Here is a 24,005-nt window from a genome sequence, read left to right on the forward strand (position 1 = left end):
CAACCCTGACTGATTCTATGATTCTGGTTAGGTACAGACAAGCAAGAGAAGTGTTAGTGTGAGCTCCACCTTTGGCTCTTCTCGATTGTTGAGCTTCCTTCCCAACCTCTGTTGAAGTATTTGCCCATTTTCACTGTTCCTAGGCAGGAATGTTCTACACATCATGAAACACAGACTTGGTTGGGCTGGAAAGGACCTTTAAGATCACTGAGACCAACATTAACCCAGCACAGCCACGTCCACCGCTAAGCCATGTCCCTATGTGCAGCACCCCTCCAGGGATGGGGACCCCACCGCTTCCCTGGGCAGCCTGTTCCAGGGATTGACAACTCCTTTGGGAAAGAAATTTTTCCTGATGTCCAACCTGAAACTCCTCGAGGCGGTTTCCTCTTGTCCTATCCCTTGTTACTTAGGAGGAGAAACCGACCCCCACCTCACTATGACCTCCTTTCCAGTAGTTACAGAGAGTGAGGAGGTGTCCCCTGAGCCTCCTTTTCCCTAGGCTGAGCCCCCCCAGGGTTGTTTACCTGTGTGCCCCGAGGGCTGCATGTGATGCCAACCCTGTGTGCAGGGCGAAGCACCGCAGCGCTGGACCTTAACAATGTGCTCCTTAAGTGCCAGTTCAGAAGACTCAAAGTTCTTAGAGCTGAAGCGCTGTTGACGTCACTAAAGCCAGGATTTCACACCAGAAGAGGCTATTAGAGATGAGGAATTCAGCTCTATCTCAGCAATAAAGCCGAGTGCTCTAACAGGAACAGCCTGAGCCTCCCAGCCGGCAGCTGCGGCGTCCTGACCCTGCCGTCCCACCCAGGTGATCGGTGCTGGATAAGCCTCTGGGCTTTGTGCTAATAAGCAGAGGTTCTGCAGGGGGGAAGGAAAGGAGCTGAAAGAGCAGAATTAGGTTTCTGCAGGACACAGAAAAGTGCTGCCTCTTTTGCTTCCTTTTAACCAGACAGGACCGGAGTACAGAGTCTGCTGGCTCTGGAAACCCAAGCTCTCTGATGCCAGGGTTAGCAAAGTTATCTTCCAGGAGAAGTTCCATGAGGAACAAGGGAGAAGGGCAGCTCCTTTGGCTGTCCATCTATTTTCCTATTAGCTCCAAAACAACTCTCTCTAATTTTCTCAGGCTGGAATTATAGATGTGAATTAAAACTCCCCCAAGATCAAGGAGGCCATCAACATGATTCAGATCTCCTTTCCAAGGTCACCCAGCCCCAGCCCTGCTGCCAATACACAGCAGTGTCTCATTCTGTCACTGTCTTTGGCTAACACACACACCCCAAAAGATGGCTGTGCAGTGTTCCTGGGGATCAGAACACAGCCCATAACATATTTGGAACAATTTTAAATGAAAACATGTAGAAAGAGAGAAGATGGGGAGTGTGGCATGAAGACAGGGCTGCTCCCCTGCTCTGCCTGACTCCAGCAGCAGCAGTCCAGGTGGCCAGAGCTATAATTGTCCTCACGTAAAACCTGCAGTTTGGAGTTGAAAGGCACCTCTGAAATTTGGCACTGCTCCAGAAGCTTAGACTTTCTTAATGTTGCTTAACATTTCATAAACCCCCCCAACACCTGTATAAGGTGCTTAAAATGTCATTACCACCTGTAATTAAAAGCAGAATCCAATTATTGTAGAGAGCAAATCAGGTTGGTGCTTACCATTTGTGTGTATTGACTGTGCTGCTTATAGGGAAAGATCAGGACTGGAAAAGCACATGAAGAGGGATGCAAAGGGGAGATTGTGTGAAGCTCTAAAGAGCAATTACAAGATAAAAGGTGATGAGGAATAATAAGGACAAATTAGTTTCAGCAAAGTAATGACACGAAGTTTAAATTTCTGGGTGAAAAGTTCTGGGGGAAAAAATAGTCAGCAAAGAAATGAAAGAGTAAAAATGATGGTGAAAAGGTGAGAAGGTGATGCCTGCCAACCACACTTAAGGCTATTCCATTTTCATGCCCATTTCAGCAGTGCTGTTAAGGAGTTCTGTGAGCCCAGCTGCATTTCCAGAGCTGTGAACCACAACCAGACAGGCTCCTCAGACCCACCTGCAGCAGCACCTACATGAGCTGCACTTTGTTATTTTTAAGATGATTATCTAGACCTTTCTGAATGCATCATCCTGCTTTGGGCTGAATCTTCTTCCCACACTCTAATTAAATAATAGTAATTAAAGCACCAACTATTCAAAACAAACAGACTATGCTGAGCAAAAGCAGGGGGTCAGCTATTACAGTTCCTCAGGTGGTGTCTTCCAAGTGAAGATACCTCTGCCCTACGGAAGAACAAGCTCAGAGCTTTAATCAGACCAGTCATGCCACTTGAGGATGAAATATCTATTACAGGAGAAAAAAAATTATATATATATATATATATATATACATATATTATAGATGTCTCTCCCCTGTGGAAGAGTAAGTTCAGAGCTTTAATCAGGAGAGACATGCAAGTTCAGAATGAAATGTGTATTACAGAGTATCCCCTTTCATGTGACTGTGCTTTCCTTGTAAGCTCCACTCCTGTGTTCAGGGACAAACCATGAGGGAGACATTTAAAGAAAAGCTTTGAATTGTGTCAAGACCTTCAGGTGAAAGGGAGGCCAAGAGCATTGCAGTTCTCTGTGTCTCTGTGCTTTGGGGATTGGGTTTGGGAGCAGACTGACTTTGGAATCCACATGCTCTTCCCACTTCTGTCAGGCCAGTGGTCTTCAAATTGCAGGTGGTGGTGCCATGGTGACTACCTAAGGGTTATTATTGTGCCAAGGAAATGGGCACCTTCTGGCACATGTGGTGTACCTTTGTCTGACATGACACATCCAGCCCTGTGTAGAGAGCCATGGGGGTCAGCAGAAGTTCTCCACACATAAATTAGTCTATGCAAAATGAAAAATGAGTGGTAGATTTACAAATAAAACACCAACAGCCACAAAGAAATGCACTACTCACCGTGTGCAAAGGAGGGAGCCTCTGTCTCTTCACTCAGCCTGGGATGCTGGTGTGACCATACCTTCCAGAGAGAATTACACTGAATGTCACCACAAGGGCCTCAGAGATACCTGAAACAGTGGAATTGCTGCCTGATCCTCCCCACGGGGACTGATCAGGCTTTCAGCTTTGCTTAGATTAGTAAACATACCCCAAGCCCACCCAAGCTCTCTGCTAATGTGGCAGAGCTCTTTCCATGGCAGCGAGGATGCGATACAGCACGCAGCCAATTGTGTCACAACCGATTCCCAAAGGAGAGGCAAACGTGCTTGTGAGCACAGCAAACACCAGGCCTGCTGCTCTGGAGCTTTTCTGGCCCAAGCAGATGGTTGCCACCATAAAAATATTGACAAGTGGCATTACTCTTTAAAAAGCCTCTTTACATTTCCAAACAGTAAGCACGGAGTTTAACTCTTCTCTTCATGCCAAGGCTTCACAGCCTTGGCTGGATGGAGCATGAACACAGTCACAGTTGCAGCTACTTCAGTGAGGTTTGCCTTAGCAAGATAAAATTAGCTCTCTTTTTTTTCTGATGGTAATTACTGTCTTTTCCACACCATAATGCTGAGGGTTTTCTGATGGTAGCTATTGTCTTTTCCACCCCACAATGCTGAGGTTTCCTGTCTAGCCAGCTGAGGGACACCTGAACATCTGCTGTGCCCCCCTGGCCCCTCAAGTCCATCCTTGCTCCCCTGAGAGCTGATGGGCAGCGAGGCAGTGCTGCTGCAGGGCACTTTGGAAGCTAACTCAACTGTTTGTGGCAAATACATTTGTCTGCAGCAATACTTTCTGTAAAGCAGGGAATTCTTCCTGCAGATCTCTGTGTGCTGTTGTGACACAAAGCACACTTTAATATGCTGCTTCCACTCCACTGGGATTACCTTCTTTACACAGAGCTTGAAGATATTAAGAATATATTCCTATTGCCTTCAAGCTGACATTAAAGAAGTTTCACTGACATATCAATACTTTGGAAGAGAGGTTCTAGAGAACTTGAAAATGAAAACTTTCCTTTTGAGACCTCTTATCTCCACTTAATATCATATCAAATTTTTGCTCAGCTTACTGGAGGGCATTGGAAAATAAAGAGCGAATATGAAAATACTCATTATGCAATTTAATATATCCTAGGTTCAGTTACTCAGCTGCTTCCTAGTTAAACCAATTTACAATTTAACACTCAATGCAAACTGGAAAATAGAAGTTCTTTTGCATTTTTCTTTACAAACCACACTGTTCCTTTCTCCCAGGCATCTGCATCACCAGAGTGAGCTGTGGATCACAGAATCATTCAATTTTTTAGGCTGGAAAAGACCTTCGAGATCACTGAGTCCAACCCTTAACCCAGCACTGCTAAGTCCAGCACTAAACCATGTCCCTAAGCACCACATCTCGAAGTCACTGAAATCCCTTCAGGGATGGGAACCCCACCACGTCCCTGGGCAGCCAGTTACAACCCTTTTGGGGAAGCAATTGCTCCTAATGTCCAATCTAAACCTTCTCCGCTGCAATTTCAGGCTGCTTCTTCTTGTCCTATTGCTTATTACATGGCAGAAGAGAATCCTAGGAACAATGATGGCATCTTAACTGAATAGAGTTATTTTACACTATCTAGAAATTTAGGCCAGAAAACTGTGCACCAGAACATTCTTTGCAGGCTAAAAACAAAGGTGGCATTAGTGGTCATGATGAGTAAATATCAAAGCTTGGAGATGACTCACCAAGACATCCATTTTTGACCATAGGACTTCTCTGTGGCCAGTCTTGGTGTCCCCAGCAGAAGAAGGACACCAGGAGCTGTCAGAGTGAGTCCAGAGGAGGCTACAAAGATGATCCAAGGGCTGGAGCAGCTCTGCTGTGAGCACAGGCTGAGGGAGCTGGGGGTGTTCAGCCTGCAGAAGAGAAGGCTCCAGGGGGACCTCAGAGCTGCCTGCCAGGACCTGAAGGGATCCTGCAGGAAGGCTGCAGAGGGACTTTTGCTGAGGGTGTCTAGAGACAGGCCAAGGGGGAATGGTTTGAAGCTGAGGCAGAGCAGGGCTAGAGTGGAGCTGAGGAAGAAGTTCTTGAGGAGGAGGGTGGTGAGAGTCTGGCACAGGCTGCCCAGGGAGGCTGTGGCTGCCTCCTGCCTGGGGGTGTTGCAGGCCAGGTTGGATGAGACCTTGAGCAGCTGAGTCTGGTTGAGAGGTGTCCCTGGGCATGGTGGGGAGGTTGGAGGAGATGAGCTCTGAGGTCCCTTCCAAGCTGAGCCATTCTCTGATTCTAGGAACAGCACTCATGCTGTTGGAATGAACACAACTAAAAAAAAAACCCAAAGAAACAACAAAAATAATAAGAAATACAAAATTTACAACAGAAACAGTGTTAAGAATAAAAAATTAAAAGCCTTGTGAATGCAACCTGCCATGGCTGCATCCTGACTGGCACTGCTGCCCTCTGCTTCATAATGGTGGGGTCAGATTTCTGCCAGCCACATGAAACATCCTTGTGGGCAGTTCTCAGTGGCTGACAAGCTTCCTGCTTATTTTGGAGGCTTTCCTCTCTTCACAGCCATTTCAATTTACCTTTTGATGGTGCAGATGCAGTAAGGATGCATACATCAGTAGCAGCCCTCAGCTGCTGTCTCGAGTCCCACTCCTTCCCATTGCAAGCACAGAGCTGATCAGGAAGAGGGCTATTAGCTTGAGAGTTACAAAGTCAATAGAAAGTGGATTTTTAAAGGATATCAAAGCCTCCTGATAAGGGACATAGAAGGTTGCATGCTCAGTGATCCATACTGTTCCCTGCAAATCAGATCAGGGAGATTAGTCTTTCCTGGTGATTAGTTTATTTGCTTTAATGTAAAGCAATCAGAGCAGTTCAATGAAACTTGGAGCTAAAGTAAACCATTTTCTTAAGTCTATAGAATTAAATGCTAGAAAAGTTTAGAGAGTTATGTGTCTGACTTAAACTGGCCGGAGTCAGACACTCCAGATACATGCCTGTAACTTCTTTACATCAGGCTGTTTGCAGGCACCACACGAAACCTCAGCCTTAAATCTTGTTAAAGCCCAAACAAAGCAAAAAGCCTTGAGCAAACAACCTCCTTGCTCAAAGACCCCAAGCCACACATAAGAAATAACAAATTCATGACAGTTTATGAGCTATAGAATTAAAACTTGCAAAACATTAAACTGACTAAGGCCAAGAATTGAGAGCAAGGCTCTAATGCCTTTCTCTGGTGCTTTATGTTGTGTGAAGAATCCGTGGGCACAGAATGTTCAACTAATTGTGAATAAAACCCCAAGTGGAATAATCAGATCTTATTCCAATTCAGGAACTGTAAAGAAAAGGAAATTACTAAAAACAACCAATTGGATCCTATCAGGGGCATAAGGACCATGAGGACACCCTTGAGCACCCTCCCTCCTGCCCAGATCCCTCGAGTGCCATCACTACAATCACTTATGGGCAGCCAGCAGATGCTGCCAAGGCTGCTACCCCCAAGTGCCTTTGAGGGACTGAAGCTGATGCTTGCTCTGGTGTGCCAGTAAGCACCTTGAATGAAAACCACACCTTACATTTCACCACCATCAAGACCATCCAGAAAAGAGGCAACATTCTGGAGCTACCAGCACACTCCCCTTCTCCTGCTGAAGTAAATTGCTAGCAAGCCTTTTAAAAATAAAAGGATCAAACAAACATCCAATGTCACAGTGAGATTTCTAGAGCAAAGCTAATGTACCACACTGCTGCAGCACAGGAATGCTCTCAGTGAGACACTCAACCAGCCCAGTGCCCAAAGCACTGAGTACTGACACAAGGCTTTTCCCATATCCTACCAGAGCTCACCCTGCAGTCCAGACTGCATACCAGAGACCCTTAAAGAAGAAAATCAGGATTACTCCATGTTAGCTAAAGGCCACAGGTCTATTGTTTGGTACTGTGACAAACTCTGGTTCTTTGAGAATGGCTTTGGAAGCAGGGACAAATAACCTGCACTTAGAAGACAGGTTGGTCATTGATACACAGAACTGCTGGCAGACAGCAGGCATCTGCTGAGTGCTTTTTCTTAGGGAGCATTTTCAGGTGAGCTTTGGGTCCTGGACAGTCTGGGCTGCAGGGGTGTGCACACACCTGGGCAGGGTGGGCTGCAGGGTGGGCTGCAGGGTGTACACACACCTGCTGTAATGATATGCAAAAGAAATACAAGATTTGTGCAACTGTTTGAATGGAGGCAGGCTCAGGCTTGCTCTCTCTGAGCTGTGATGTGACTGTGCTGGGCTCTGAGCCATGAACTCCAGTGACCATTTCTTTAGAAAGAACTCTAATTATAATTACTTTCCTTTTCCATAGATCTTCTCCCTCGTCTTCCTCTCCTCCCAATGCCATCTGCATGGGTCTCCCTCAGCAGCACATTCCAGCTGGTCAGAACTAAAGGAATAGAGCATTGAACTACCCATGGTCTCCCAGACATGTGCGTTCCTCCCTTTGGAGCTGAGCATGGCTCACCATGGCTGACTGAGGGAGCAGAAAAAGTCCACTCAGACAACACCTCAGTCTCCTCCTTCTTACAGAATCATTGAGTGCTTTGAGTTGGGAGGGACCTCTAAAGGTCATCCAATGCAAACCTGCAGTCAGGAACATCTTCAGCTAGGATCAGCTTGCTCAGAGCCCCAAACAAACTGAATGTTCCCAGAGATGGAGCACCTCCCACCTCTCTGTGTCAGCGTTTGACCAACACCATCATCACAAAAAATTGCTTCCTTCTACCTAGTCTAATCTCCCTCTTTTAGCTTAGTACCACTTCTCTCAACAGGTCCTGCTACTCGGTCCCCATCTTTCTTTAGGCTGACTTTGAAGTACTAAAAGGCTGCAATTAAGTCTCCCTGGAGCCTTCTCCAGGTTTAACAACCCCAACCCTCTCAGCTTTTCTTCACAGCAGAGGTGCTCCAGCTCTCTGATCACTTCTGTGGCCTCCTCTGGACCCCCTCCAACAGGTCTATGTCATTCCTGTGCTGAGGGTTCCAGAGCTGGACGTAGTACTCTAGGTGAGGTCTTACCAGAGAGGTATAGAGGAGCAGAATCACCTCCCTCAACCTTCCCCACCTTCACCAGACTACAGAAGACACAAGGAAGGCTTTTCATCCGTGAACCTTCCTCTCCTTTCACCAGAAGAACAAATCTCATTTTCCCTCTGATTAGCACACAGCACAGCAAATCCTGAGAGAAGGCATCCAAAGCACTCTCGCCCCCTACAGATATTTCCTCCTCTGACATGATTCTTCCAGCTTTAGACCAGTGTAAAGATGTTGTACAGAAGTGTGTGAAGAATGGTTTCAGAGGAATCAACCTGAAATGCTGTGCTGGTGCTCTAAGCCATCTCAAGACGGACTGAGCCTGGATGAGCTTGCCCTGGCCTGAGGCAGTGGCACCACAGCAGCGTCAGGATGCCCACAGAGGAGCAAGGAAACCCCCGGGGAAGCATCAACAAGCAGGTAGTTTGCTCATCAACAAGCAAGCCACCTGAGAGTGCCTTCCTGGAAGGGGAATGGCTGCAGGAGCACACTTCTGTGCCTCATGCCTTCCCAGGCTCTGAGATTTTACTTCACCGAAGCTTGAAAATCTGCAATGATAATGAAAATGTTAATGAAATCTGAGCCACCTCAGCCCTAGTGGGGCTAACCATTAAAACCTCATGAAAAGCATAATGAAGCTCTTCTTTACAAAATTTTTATTCACTAACCAGAGGAGAAGGCAATTTATCAAGCCCAGGCAGTGCGGCTGACTAATAGCTTGGTACATTACAAGAACCCACAAGCAGCTGATGAACGCTGACAAGCTGGAAGCCATTTCTCTTTGTGTAAATATTGCAGTGTCCAACGGTGCTGCTAACACCGCTGCAATAAAATCAATAACAAAAATAAAGGCAAGAAAAGCTAAAAGCAGTTCAGAAGTACAGGGGGAAAAAACCCTTTACACTGTTTTTCACATTTATGCTGCTTTCCTTCCTTCCTCTGGACAAATGAGTCCTGCAGCTCTGTTGTTATGGGCTGCAGTCTGGTGGGATGGCAGAGTTTAAACTGCATCCATCCTAGTTTCAGCTTCAATGGCAGAGCCCTGAAGGAGCAGCGAGGTTCTGGGGATGGTTATCAACACAGCTCAGGGCATTTGTCCCCTTGAAGCAGCTCAGCCAATGTACCATTAAAACATTAGGCAACACAATTTCTATTTTAGATGTGCCACAGATCAGAGGAAACTGATGGGCAACTCTGAGTTGCCAGAGCAGTGCTGATGGGGCAGGGGAGAGGAAAGGCAAAGAGGCCTCTGCCCACCATGTACCAGGGAAAGCAGGCTGGTTGACACTGCTGCTGCACCAGGTGCCTCTGCCATTCTGTGTCCTTCTGGAAGCAAGAGGCAAACGTTCTGCTTTCTGTTGTTCGTCATCATAGTGGCTTCTCCTGACCATTACAACTACAAATATTATCAACAAAAACATGGGCCGGTGGTCCTGACTGACTGCTGCTATGGACACTGGATACTGGGCACTGAGTGCTTGTGCTGTCCAAGTACTGGTGTAAATATCTCCCCACTTACACCTTCTCTGAAGCTGAGAGATGAACTCTGCCATGCAATGAACATTCATTTTCACCCTCTAAAAACAATGCCAACATGAAAGCAATGAGCAACTTAACATGGTGAATACCTGAAGTACAACAGAACACAAATGAAACTTGGCTTAAGAATCATCCAACATTTTAAAAGCAGTAATGAGTGAAACTCAACCTTGTAAGGAGGGCAGCACAGTCTGTGCATCACTCCAGTCCTGCTTGTAGCCTGAAAAGAGGATTTACGTGAGACTTAGCTGGTGCATGAGTTTTGTGCTGACACTGTGCAGAGCTGAGTGCCACCCATTAATGACTTAACTCTTGCAAGCAAGCATTGCTTTGAAAATCATTACTGCTGCTGCACGCAGGCTTTGGGGAAAGAAAAGAGGGATGTCATGAGCAGCCTGGGGGCATGGCCATCTTCAGATATTTCCACTTCTTATTCCTGTGCTGCTCCTCTCAGATGTGCTTCCACCCCGTCACCTGGCTCAGCAGAAGCAGTACTACTGGGGACCTTTCAAGAGCTGCATAAGCCATATTACAGTCCCAGGTGCACAGGGCAGCTATCCAGTGGAGGTTTGCTGCTTCCCACGTTGACACCTGCTGCTCCTCTCTTCAAGAGACATTCATGAGGAGGCAAGGAAGACCCCAAGGAGAAGAATTAAATCATAATAACCAGGAACAACCATGAAGTCTCTGGTAAACCAGAACAGAACAGAGTGTAAGTGCTGCTCTCTAAATTTTCTGTCTCCCTCCTCCTTTCAGAACAAGCTTTGGAAATCACAGGCTTAGAGCACGAGGGCCTCTGTGACGTCCGTGCCTCTGACTGCAGCAGCAGCAGCTGCACGTTTGGCCTCGGCTTCAGAGAGTCTTCCAGGCTGCACTGCAAGGTCACCAGGTTAATTGTAAGCACCTTCCCGTCAAGTATTGATGACACAGTCAAACCTTGAACAATTCTGGTAAAGTCTTTTACCCAGAGCTGTGCTGAGTGCCATCACTTCTCACTGCCACAGCACGGTGCAAATACCTTCAAAACCCATCCCAGAAGGGGAGCTGGCCAGGCTCAGCCCCTTCCAGGACAGCTCTGCCTTCTTGTGAATGTTCTCAGTGGGGTTTTGTTTAACTCTTGTTTGCTCCAGCTGCACTGCAGTCAGTGGAGCCTGAAATCACAACATTATTTCTCATCCTATGCATCTGGAATGGGCTCGCTTGGTTGTTTTCCTAAACACATCTGAATGCTAAGGCTTGTGGTTAAATATAGGTTTGCTCAGCACAGCCACAGAGGCTCTTATTTGGATTTTCTTAGTGGTAGTTTGATTCCAAATTAGAAATTTGAATGAGCATTAGAGCCATCTCTTCTGCTAACACTATAATTTTATTATGAACAACTGTGCACAGGCATTGACAAGACTGAGTTATTTGGAGTGTCAGCATATTCAGATATGAAGTGTTTCATTCATCTCATAAATCCACCCCATAAAAGAGGTTCAGCCTGATTCCCATTCAGTGCTAACATGCTAATGAGGCACAGCAGAGATTTGCCTCCCCTAGCCTCCCAGGGCACACAGGCTCTAAACAAGCAGTGCTGCCTGCTGCAGCTCACCTAGAGAAGCAGCTGACATTGCCTTGAAGGGGCATGGAGCTGGCTGCTGAGCTCCAGGAGCAAAGACAGAGCTGCCCCATCATGTTCCCCTGGCCCATCCCACCTCTCACCCCAAGAACAGCTCACAGCACTTCCTGCATGCACAGAGGAGCATGGCCTGCTCTGTACTGTGGACACAGCAGCAGCAGCATTTCTTTCAACTAAACCATTTGGAAATGCCTTCTATTGTCAGAGCACAAACATATGTCAACAAGTGGTGTTTCTTGACATCAGCTTTCAGCTTCTGTCCTTTTGCTTCACCTCAATGGTGAATGGATACCAACAGAACAAGAAACCACCAGAGCAGATTTTCTCAGCTCTGAGGCTGTCGAGTGCCAGATTCCTCTCCTGAACATCACAGAGGCTGTGCAATCTGTGGCTGGTGACGAGCCCATCACGAGATGGCAAGTGAAAGCAGGAGTTTCTTATGTCTCTATGAGATGATTTAGAAGGAAAAAAAAAAAAAAAGAAATCAGTTGTTGTAATAAATAAAAATGAAAGTATTTGTTAATCATATGTGAGGACCCTGACTGTTCTCTGCTTACCCTTTCTGCCAAGGTCAGTACGTGTTATCTTCAGCCAGAAGAGAAGAAGAAACAGCAGCCAGACAGCCCAGCAACTGCCCCCACTGCCGAACGCAGAATGTGCAGAATGCCTACTTTGTTTTGGGTAATAGTTCTTAAACATTTCTATCTATCCAATGGAAGTGTTTAGAACAATCGTTATTTTGCTTTCTTACACCCAATAGTAACTTATTTACACTCTTTCACTTTCTCTGTTCTGAACTTTGCAAGGAAAAATTAAAAAGACAGTTTCAAACCATCACAGTCCACCTCTTCTAAACAATTCCATTGGCTGCTACTACCATTTATCGAATCTAAAATAATATCTACAACAATAGGTGAATAAAGATGTGCTGGTTTGGGGCCAGACAGATCGTCTCTTGCCCCGAAAGGGACAAAAGAATGAGACTCACACAAACGGACTGGAGAGTGATGGAAAGTTTAAATGGAAAAGCAATTGGCGAAGCTACAGAGAACTACAAACTACAAAGCATAGTGACAAAGAGTATCCCAAAGCGTACAGAGCCTGTTACATAATTCCCAAAGCTTCCCAATCCTTCCCTTCTTCCCACCTGAGGATAAACCCAAACCCCCCCAGGGCTCTTTCTTCCCCCTCCCGCTGCTAGGCAAGTCTCAGGCTGGCCAGGTCTGAGACTGCCCCCCCCTCCATTCTCCTCCTGGCATTAGGCCTAGACAGGCCTAAGAGGCCTTGAGGATACTCCCCCAGCATTACCCGATAAGAGAGGACATCTCCCAGGGGAGCAGAGAGAGAAGAAAGAAGAAGAGAATGACTTTGCAGATGGCCTTATAGGGTACAGGACTTATGGGTAGAAATACGCCGTTTCCTGTGTCCACCCCTGTGGGTGGGCACCCAGGACACCAGAGGTGTATCTCATGCAGCAGTGGCAGGGGGCACCCAGCCTAAACTGCCACATAGTCCATAGTCCATTCCGGCTATCTCAGATGTAGATGATTCAAAAGAGTCAAATCACAGGAAAAACAGCAAACAGCTTGTTTCCTCGCAGATGGAGTGAAGGAAGGAACAGGGACTCTCAGGTGACTCAGGGCTCTCAGGGTTCGTGCACCGTAGATCTCATGGACTCTCCTCTTGGGCGCGATGCTGTATCTGCGCAACACTCTGAATTTAACCTCTCTCAGCCAAAGTTAGATTTCTTTGTGGAATACACTGAATTTCACCATTTTCTTGCATCACCCAATAGGTGTGACCAGGACCTTCAGCAGAAACTACCCCTCGGACAGGTTTGGCCTCTCCTGAAGGAGAAAATACCCAAACAGTTTTGCCTAACAGATTCTTTTCTCTGATAACAGGAACTCTATCACCTTCTTCCTTTCGCAACAAATCTGATTGGGCAGGTCCAGCTCGATTCACTGAACCTCTACTATTCACTAACCAGGTTCCTTGTGTTAAATATTTCTCCCAGTTCTTCAAAGAACCCCCTATGGCTTTGAGAGTGGTTTTCAGCAAACCGTTGTAGCGTTCGATCTTCCCTGCAGCTGGGGCATAGTAGGGAATGTGGAATATCCACTCGATGCCGTGCTCTTTGGCCCATTTTTTTACAAGATTGTTCTTGAAATGAGTTCCGTTGTCTGACTCAATCCTCTCTGGAGTTCCATGTCTCCACAGGATTTGTCTTTCCAGACCAAGAATGGTGTTATGTGCAGTTGCATGAGGAACTGGATAAGTTTCCAGCCATCCAGTGCTTGCCTCTACCATAGTCAGCACATACTGCTTACCAGATGGAGAACGAGGTAGAGTGATGTAGTCAATCTGCCAGGCTTCACCATACTTGTACTTGGACCATCGGTCACCATACCACAAGGGCTTGATCCGCTTTGCCTGCTTAATAGCAGCACAAATGTCACAGTCATGGATGACTTGTGTGATAGCATCCATGGAAATGTCAATGGATCTGTCACGAGCCCATCGGTAGGTTGCGTCTCTGCCTTGATGTCCTGACACTCTTTTTGCACCTCCTTTGGGCATTTGTTCAGATGGAACATGGAAAAACTCACTGGGGAGCTGAAGCTCTGTATCGAAAGTTGGTTCAGGAGTGCATAGCACGAAAACTGTACACCACTGTAGAGCAGGTAACTCGACAATGTGAAGTATGTCTTAGGGCCAACCCCAAGGTGGTGAAAGAAGTCAAGCTGGGACAGATTAGTAGAGGAAATTATCTGGGACAACAGTGGCAAATTGATTTCACTGAACTCCCAAGAAAGGGGGGATATAGATATCTTTTGGTACTTACTGACACCTTCTCTGGTTGGCCAGAAGCATTTCCCTGTCGCGCAAACAAAGCTCGGGAGGTTACCAAAACAATGTTGCAAGAAATAATACCCTGGTTTGGGGTGCCTGCTACTATTTCCTCAGACAGAGGATCACATTTAAATAAGTAAGATCTTAGGAATTGATTGGCAACTCCACACTCCTTACAATCCACGCTCAAGTGGACAGGTGGAGAAAATGAACGATTGAATTAAGAATCAGATAATAAAAATTGGACAGGAGGCAAAACTCCCTTGGCCACAAGCATTACCAATTGCCCTGCTGCGAATTCGAACTAAGCAAAGGACTAAGGAAAGGCTAAGTCCATTTGAAGTTCTATTTGGAAGACCCTATGTGGTAGGAACAATGAATTCTTCTGAACCAGGGCAGTTCAGAGAAAAGATGCTGAATAAGTATGTCCAACAGATTTATAAGAATTTAAATGTGATTAACAAACAAGTGATTGGAACCAATGTGAGGGGACTAGACAAACCAGTTCATGATGTAGAACCTGGAGATTATGTCTATGTTAGATCTCTTTCAGAAAATCCCCTGGAACCCAAGTGGACAGGACCATATCAAGTGTTGCTGATATCCTTCACAGCTATCAAAATCAGAGAGCAAGCTGCTTGGATACATCACACGCGAGTAAAGAAGGCAAAAGGCAGCCCTTGGAAAGCAGAAGAGCTGGGAGATTTGAAGTTGAGAATAACTCGTCAATAATGTTTACTTATCTGCTGTTACTTAAAATAGTAATAGTGGTAGCGTGGGATAATAATTTGTATGTACAAGTAATGAGAAATATAACTTTAGGGTTTAAGCTAGAGTCATGTTGGTTATGTACTACTCTCCCAACTGATCAATTAGAAGTGCCACTTTATGGAATACCTCATAAGAATTGGACATTTGAAGTTAAAGTAGGGAAAGATTTTTCAGATCTTACATGCCAATACGGAATGGGGAACGGAGAAAAGGGACCTAAATATGAACTTTTACCTTGGGATGAGAAACAAGAAATTAAAGCATATGCAAGATGTACTGACAGAAATATTACCAGATTCCCATTTGGGAATAGGCATTTTTTAAAAATCTTTGAGTTACCAAGTTGCATAAATACTACTAAAATAGGAAAATTTAGAGAACTCAAGAGGAGGCTAAAACAGTATTATGATTTTAAAAAGCAATCATATTTGAATCAGTGTAAGATGGCTCCAGGTTGGTGGTGGCTGTGTGGAGATGGATATGCACGAAAGAGCTTGCCAGAGAACTGGGAAGGACATTGTGTAGGGGGACAATTGATCCCACAGTATACAATACATAATGAAATAACTACAGGGATTGTAAGAAGTCCCTGGAGAAGGGTAAAAAGAGTACTGAACCCACTAATAGAGAGACCGACGGGATTCCATAGTTTTGTCAGATGGCTGATTCCTATGATAGGAGTGAGTGAATTAGAAAAGGCTATAGTGAATATCTCAGCCAGTATGGAGATTGCCCTTGCAGCAACTGAGGATGCCATTCGTGCAGAGCAGAAGGAAATAGAGAGTCTGCATAAAATTACAGGACAGTTTAAATACGCTCTGGATATTTTATTTGCCAAAGAAGGAGGACTATGCACAATAGTGAATGATAGTTGTTGCACATATGTAAATGAGGAAAAGAAGATAGAAATGGACTTGCATAAAATATGGGAACAAAGTAAGGTATTCCATGAAGTGAGCAGGGATGATATATCATACGGATTTTCAAACCTCTGGGAGAAGTTAACCTCGTGGATGCCCAACATTTTCTGGCTTAAACAATTATTAGTAGGAATTGTAATGATTATCATATTAATAGTATTAATAGTAGTCTTGATTAAGGTAATTATGTGTATTGGAAAGAGTGATGTGAAATCATATGAGAGGTATAAAAATGATAAACTTAGGCATGAGTTGGAAACTGGAAATTATTTTAAGAAAATATAGTATAGGAATATACTATTGGATGGTAGAAAGGGGGGAAATGATTGAAGAAAAGAAGGAAAAGCCCAACAAACAGGAACCAGGACTTCCATCCCCTGTATAGATAACCTTTGACATTCTGTGAAATATTGCCATCCCCTGTCATCTTTAGATAGATAACCTTTGTATAGACAGGAGGAAACAGGATTGCCTGTGTAAACCTCAACATCCCTCTGTTATTTTCACATTGTTATTATTTTCACATTGATATATTTCCGAATAAGATAAGAAGCATAGACTATATAAGTTTGTACTGAAATCTCTTTCGATACACAGGTCTTTTGGAGAGATCCTACCTGTGTCCAGCACTGTAATAAAGGCATAATACAAGAAACTTACTGAGTTTCCTGTCCTTCTCTAAATCATAAGCAAAGCAACCTACATTCCACTATTAAGCTATTATAAAAGATAATTATTAATCTAACATCATTTAAACTTAACATCATGTGATTAACAGATAATTCCATTTCTATTTATTACAAAGACATCGGATTAGATACATATTTTATGGGTAAGAAATATGTAGAAAACAATTATTGTTGTGATAGAGTAGGTGGTTCATTACATTTTAAAGTCAAGGAATTTGAAACTCTCCACTAGCTACGGCACAGCAGATGTGTCCAGGCCAGTGAAACTCTTCTCCTTGCCATGAGGAGGGAAGCAATGTATATGATAGACATTATGTAACAGCTACATATTTAGTATCCACTCCTTAAATCTTGTTTTTCATATTTCAGTGGCTTTTTAGACATCCCAGCTCAGCTGCTTTCATTATTGCTGTGATTTGAACTCGAGCTTTTTGTCTGTCTGATACAGGAACTAGTTGAAGTGCCGAACAACCCAAATTCAGAGACCTGATGTCTGAACGCCACAGTTAAACACTCATTGCCCCATCTTTCCTGCTCCTTTAACACTGGCTGCAGGATTTAGCAGATAGGATGAGGAACTCTTTGTCAGAGCACTAACAAAATCTACAATTCCAATCTGCCCAATCTGGAGGCTCCTTAGCTGTATTCACAGCCCATATCAACCTCCCAGGGCCTTCAGAGTCAGGTCTACAGCTCCTCCACAGCCCTGCCCTGGCCTGGGCATTGTCTCATCAGCAGAGGTCTGAATAGAGGAGACAAGGTGTGAAACGTTCTTCCCCTGCCCTGATGACAGCAATAGTCACCTATTGTCACTGGCCCCACAGGTATTTACCGGTGTGGGGAGAAGCCCTCTGGTATTTGGAAAGGTGATAAGGAGGTGTGATGGTTTGAAACTGTCTTTTTAATTTTTCCTTGCAAAGTTCAGAACAGAGAAAGTGAAAGAGTGTAAATAAGTCACTATTGGGTGTAAGAAAGCAAAATAACGATTGTTCTAAACACTTCCATTGGATAGATAGAAATGTTTAAGAACTATTACCCAAAACAAAGTAGGCACTCTGCACATTCTGCGTTCGGCAGTGGGGGCAGTTGCTGGGCTGTCTGGCTGCTGTTTCTTCTTCTCTTCTGGCTGAAGATAACACACTGACCTTGGCAGCTAAGTTAACAACTTTCTGCTTAACTAACTCTGCTTCTCTGTCCAGGGGGGCTGGGGGGAAGCTCCTGGGAGAGAGAGAGGCCCCTTTGGGAGGGTCCCCTTGGGGGGAAGCAAAGGGAGATCGGTTGTGCTTTTCTGTTGATTGTATATATTTGTGAATGTTGTGAATTTTGTATATTTGTACATATTCATTGCATTTCACTGTAGATTTTAGACTCTGCTTGTAAATACAGCTTTTCATTTCCTTCCAGACTGAGCTAGCCTGGTTATTGTCGGTGGGGGGGGGGAATTTCAGCTCACACCGACACACTTTTTATTTTTGGCGCTCCAACTCAGGGCTTGATTGCTTGTATGATTTATTCCTGCTCAGATTAGGAAACAAAATGAAGCTGTTTTGGATTTTGAGTAATTTTATTTCCTCTGTTATCAGTGTGATTGTCCACAGTTGGGCTGTTTCCTGCATGATAGACAAGATTGTGAGATATGTGGCATATAAGTTGTTTCTTTGGGTTAAGAACAAGTTACTGAATGCTGTTGAATTCTGTTGTGATCTTATTGGGCTAAGAAGCTATGGTAACTCAACTATGGATGTGCTAGCAGACACATATGAGTTTGTTACTCCTCTTACAACTACAGAGGGTCTTTGGAACCAGTGGTACCCTAGATATCTTGTGCTAGCCTTAATTTTGCTGCTTCTTGGAATAATCATATGGCTACTGATAGCACTGTGTCAAGAAAGACGTAAGGCTACTTGCTCTTCCAACTCTGCTGTGAATGTGAAAACCAATCCAGTAAATTTGGTGGCCACTGTAAGCAGAAAGCATAAAGGAGCTGCAGGAGGAGATGCAGATGCTGCAGGAGATGGTGCAGATGGAGATGAGGATCCTTCTACTCAGGGTCCCTCTGTTAAGAAAGATCCTTCTGGTGAGGAAGAGAGGGTTAGCCTTAAAACTCTGGTAGACCTCTTGAGACCCCACATGGATGATGGAGATGTAGGTCAGGATGTAGACCCTGGTAGATTAGCAACTGCTGGCAGTGCCTCTGAACTCAAGGGAATTCAGTGGAGGATTACAACAGGATTATGGGGACAGCGACCTCAGGATGATGATGAGGAGGAGGAGGAGGAGGATGACATACAGTCAGCTAATGCACCCAGACAGGAAATTAGACATGTGAGGAAGGATTACATCAGAGGAGATAATGAGCCAGTCCTGTCTTGGCTAGCCAGGTGTTTTGATATGGGAGCCCCAGCATTGGTGGTAGGCGACAAGTCGGCCTCTCAGTTGGGGATGCTCTCAAAGGATACAGGCATAGACAGGCACCTAGGCAAGTGCATTGGTAAAGTTTCTCTGTGGGCACGCCTCCTACTGGCAGTCTCGCTGAGGTACCCCAGCAGAGATGATTTACCATGGAACCCTAAGCCTTGGACCACAATAGCTGAGGGAATCAAGCGTCTGAGAGAATTTGCTGTGAGAGAAATAATGTATGGAGATCATAAGACTCTGAATCCTGATGAAATTCCTGTTGGAACAGGCCTTGCCAAAAAGCTCATTAAGCTTGCTCCTCCTAATTATGCTACTATTCTGGCAAGCAGGATTGTGGCAAGAAATTATGGTGGAGTGCCTCCCACTGTTGGCCATTTCACTGACCAAATGAGGCAATTGGAGGATAGTCTTGCACGTACTTCTTTGGTTTCAGCCATTGAAACTTTGTCTGGAGAAATAAAGAATTGCATGAAAGAGCTGAAGGAGGAACTTAAAACCTCCATATCCAACTTGATGAAGGGGGATGATTCTGCTTCCTCTTCCTCCAGAAGGATACAAGTTTCAGCTGTTAGGAACAGACATGCTCCAAGGCGGCCATTCCAGAATAGGTCAAACCAAAACAGACAGCAGAGGCAATCACGAGGCAGTATCTGGATAACTCTGTGTGTCGGTGTGAGCTGAAATTCCCTCCCCACCAACAATAACCAGGCTAGCCCAGTCTGGAAGCAAATGAAAAGCTGTATTTACAAGCAGAGTCTAAAATCTAAAATGAAATGCAATGAACATGTACAAATATACAAAATTCACAACATTCACAAATATATACAATCAACAGAAAAGCACAACCGATCTCCCTTTGCTTCCCCCCAAGGGGACCATCCCAAAAGGGCCTCCCTCTCCCAGGAGCTTCCCCCCCAAACCCCCCTGGACAGAGAAGCAGAGTTAGTTAAGCAGAAAGTTGTTAACTTAGCTGCCAAGGTCAGTGTGTTATCTTCAGCCAGAAGAGAAGAAGAAAACAGCAGCCAGACAGCCCAGCAACTGCCCCCACTGCAGAACACAGAATGTGCAGAATGCCTACTTTGTTTTGGGTAATAGTTCTTAAACATTTCTATCTATCCAATGGAAGTGTTTAGAACAATCGTTATTTTGCTTTCTTACACCCAATAGTGACTTATTTACATTCTTTCACTTTCTCTGTTCTGAACTTTGCAAGGAAAAATTAAAAAGACAGTTTCAAACCATCACACTCTGCGTGATCAGTTTGGTGAGAACATGAACAGATGGGATGGTCAACCAACTTCTGATCTTTTGAAGAGGTTACGGGAGCTGCAGAGGGGCAGATCCCGAGGTAGCAATACCAGGAGGGTAGCTGTCACTTCCTCAGTTTCCCAGAACAACTCTGATAGCTCCAACAGTGATCCTAATTCTGGTGCTGGACATTGTGCCAGCTGTAGATGTGGAGGTAATCCCCACCATTAGGGGTGCCCTGCCTTCCGCCAGGGGGAGGTAAGGGATAATGGAGATAACAGAATCTATTGGGATGTGTACATCCAGTGGCCTGGCACTTCAAAATTTCAGAAGTACAGGGCCTTGGTTGACACAGGAGCTCAGTGCACCATAATACCATCAAATTATCAGGGGGGAGAATCTATAACTATTCAGGGAGTCACTGGTGGATCTTAAGAGTTGTTTAAGATAGAGGTTGATATAAGCTTAACTGGGAAGCAGTGGAAGAAACATACTATTGTAACAGGACTTAATGCACTTTGTATTTTGGGAAGTGATTTTCTGAGAGAAGGGCGTTTTAAAGACCCTAAGGGTTACAAATGGGCTTTTGGAATAGCAACTGTAGAAATTGATGGAGGAAAATTGAAGTTGTCCATTAGACCTGAGCTTTCAGATGAATCTGCAGTTGTGGGACAACATGAGATAGAGGATGTAAAGCTGCCGGTTGCTTCTCAAACTGTGCATCACAGACAATACAGAACCAACCGTGACTCTTTGGTGCCCATTCAAAACTTGATTCGTCAGCTGGAGAGTCAGAAGGTCATCAGCAAAACTCATTCACCTTTCAACAGTCCAATCTGGCCTGTGAGAAAGCAGAATGGAGAGTGGCGTCTGACAGTTGATTTCCGTGCCTTGAATGAAGTGACTCCACCGATGAGTGCAGCTGTACCAGACATGATGGAACTCCAATGAGCTGGAATCCAAGCAGGCCAAATGGTATGCTACCATAGACATTGCTAATGCTTTCTTCTCTATTCCCATAGCAGAGGAATGCAGGCCTCAGTTTGCTTTCACCTGGAGAGGCATTCAGTACACATTCAATCGTTTGCCCCAGGGGTGGATTCACAGTTCAACCATCTGCCATGCAGTGATCCATGATGCTTTGGAGAAAGGTGGAGCTCCAGAACACATTCAGTTCATCGATGACATCATCGTCTGGGGTGAGACTGCTGAAGAAGTCTTCGAGAAAGGTAACAAAATCATTGACATTCTCTTGCAAGCTGGTTTCGCTATCAAGCGAGACAAGGTGAAAGGACCTGCCAGAGAAATCCAGTTTCTGGGAGTGCGGTGGCAAGATGGTCTCTGTCACATCCCAATGGATGTGATAAACAGAGTCTCCACCATGGCAAATCCCATCAACAAGAAAGAAACTCTGCGTTTCTTAGGCATAGTGGGATTTTGGAGACTGCACATTCCTGGATACAGTCAGATTGTGAAACCTCTCTATGATGTGACTCGAAAGAGAAACAGTTTCCAATGGGGTCCTGAGCAACAAGCAGCCTTTGACCAGATCAAGCGAGAGGTAGTCCAAGCCATGGGTCTGGGACCTGTCCGAACTGGTCCAGACATTAAGAACATTCTGTACACAGCCACCAGTGACAATGGTCCAACCTGGTGCTTATGGCAAAGAGCTCCAGGTGAAACACGAGGACGTCCTCTTGGTTTCTGGGGTCGTGGCTACAGAGGCTCAGAGGCAAACTACACTCCAACAGAGAAAGAGATTTTAGCTGCTTATGAAGGAGTGAAAGCTGCTTCTGAAGTGATCGGAACTGAGTCACAACTTCTTCTAGCTCCTAGATTGCCAGTTCTGAATTGGATGTTCAAAGGCAAAGGTTCTTCACCACATCATGCAACAGATGCTACCTGGTCTAAGTGGATGGCTCTGACAACACAGAGAGTTCGAATGGGAAATCTCAAAAGGCCTGGTTTGGTGGAGGTGATCACAAACTGGCCAGAAGGCACAAGCTGTGCAAAACCTCCAGAGGAGAGAGTAACTCGTGCTGAGGAAGCTCCTCCTTACAGTGATCTGTCTGATGATGAAAAGAGATATGCTTTGTTCACAGACGGTTCCTGTCGTCTTGTTGGGAACAAGCGAAGGTGGAAATCTGCAGGGTGGAGTCCAACGCACAGAGTTGCAGAAGCAAGAGATGGAGAAGGAGAATCCAGTCAATGTGCAGAGGTAAAAGCTGTCCAGCTAGCTCCTAACGTAGCTGAACGTGAGAGATGGCCAAAGCTTTATCTCTACACTGACTCATGGATGGTAGCCAATGCCTTGTGGGGTTGGCTGAAAGACTGGAAGAAGAATGGATGGCAGAGAAAAGGAAAGCTAATCTGGGCTGCAGATCTGTGGCAAGACATTGCTGCTCGCATTGAGAGAATCCCAGTGAAAGTGAGACACATTGATGCTCACATTCCTAAGAGCAAAGCTACTGAGGAACAACAACACAACCATCAGGCAGATCTAGCTGCAAGAGTTTCCCAGGTGGACACAAACACTGATCCTGATCCTGATCTTGACTGGAAACACCGAGGTGAGCTGTTCTATGACTACAAAAAATTAGGTATGACTAATTTCCCATCCGGTGTCCTAGCCCATCCTTTCTCTACCCTAGTCCCTAAAAGGTCCTTAATTAATTTCTGATCTTCTGTGTTATACACAGGCTCTGGTTCCTTTTGCTCAATTGTCAGTTTACCATCCGGGACCAAAACAAATTCTGCCACCTCTTTCACCTCCCTGGCCACTGTTTTAGCTGTTTCATCTACCAACCTCTTTCTCAACCAGTGTTTCCCTTTTGGTGTGCTCTGCAGTACATTATAGCTACTTTGCTTGGTTTCTGTACTGCTTCCAATAACCTCAATATTTCTTCTGCATGCTTAATGCCTTTTCCTTGGGTTGACAATAGTCCTCTCTCTTTCCAGATGGCTCCATGGGCATGCACTACTCCAAAGGCATACTTGGAGTCTGTCCATATGTTTGCACTTTTTCCTTGAGAGAGCTCTAAGGCTCTAGTTAGAGCAATTATTTCCGCCTTTTGGGCAGAAGTGTTACCTGGTAGTGCTTCTGCCTCAATCACTTCTTCTTCTGTAGTTACAGCATACCCAGCCTTTCTTTCTCCCTGGATCACAAAACTGCTTCCATCAGTATACCAGTTATGATCTGCCATCTCCAGGGGTTCTTCCTTCAGGTCAGGTCTGCTGGATGGTTTCCAAACAATCATGGATTACTGATTCTCCATTACTTCCCTGGAGGAAAGAGGCTGGATTGACAACATTAGTGACTTTGATCTCCACATCATCCTGCTCCACTAATATAGCCTGGTATTTAAGGAATCGTTGTGGAGACAACCAGTGTCCCCCTTTAGCTTCCAGCACAGCAGAGACAGTATGTGATACCAGGACTGTGATTTTCTGTCCCATTGTGAATTTGCGGGACTCCTGAATGTTGACTGCGACTGCAGCCACAGCCCTCAGGCATCCTGGCCATCCTTTGCTTACTTCATCCAGTTGTTTGGAGAGGTATGCCACTGCTCTTCGATAGGGTCCTAAAGTTTGTGCGAGGACCCCAAGTGCTATTCCCTGACTTTCATGGGAATATAACAAAAAGGGTTTAGTGACATCAGGTAGGCCTAGTGCTGGTGCCCTCATCAGTTCCCTTTTTAAAGTGTGGAAGGCTTGTTTAGCTTCTCCGTTCCATTGCAGAGCCCTACCAGACTTCCTCAATAATTCATAAAGAGGTTTGACAAACAGGCCGTAATTATAAATCCACAACCTACACCAGCCTGTCATTCCCAAGAAGGTTCAGAGTTCTTTTACTGTGTTGGGAAGTGGAATGGAGCATATGGCTTCCTTCCTTTCAGGGCCCAGTACTCGT

The 24,005-nt window shown here is 45.2% G+C and overlaps 1 pseudogene; it reads left to right on the top strand.

Moving 5' to 3' along the window:
- Nucleotides 1-24,005, top strand: part of LOC128967230 (von Willebrand factor D and EGF domain-containing protein-like) — a 193,543-nt pseudogene that overhangs the window by 82,476 nt on the left and 87,062 nt on the right.

Source organism: Indicator indicator, chromosome 5 (genome assembly GCF_027791375.1).
Source record: "Indicator indicator isolate 239-I01 chromosome 5, UM_Iind_1.1, whole genome shotgun sequence".
In the NCBI taxonomy this organism is placed as follows: Eukaryota; Metazoa; Chordata; class Aves; order Piciformes; family Indicatoridae; genus Indicator; species Indicator indicator.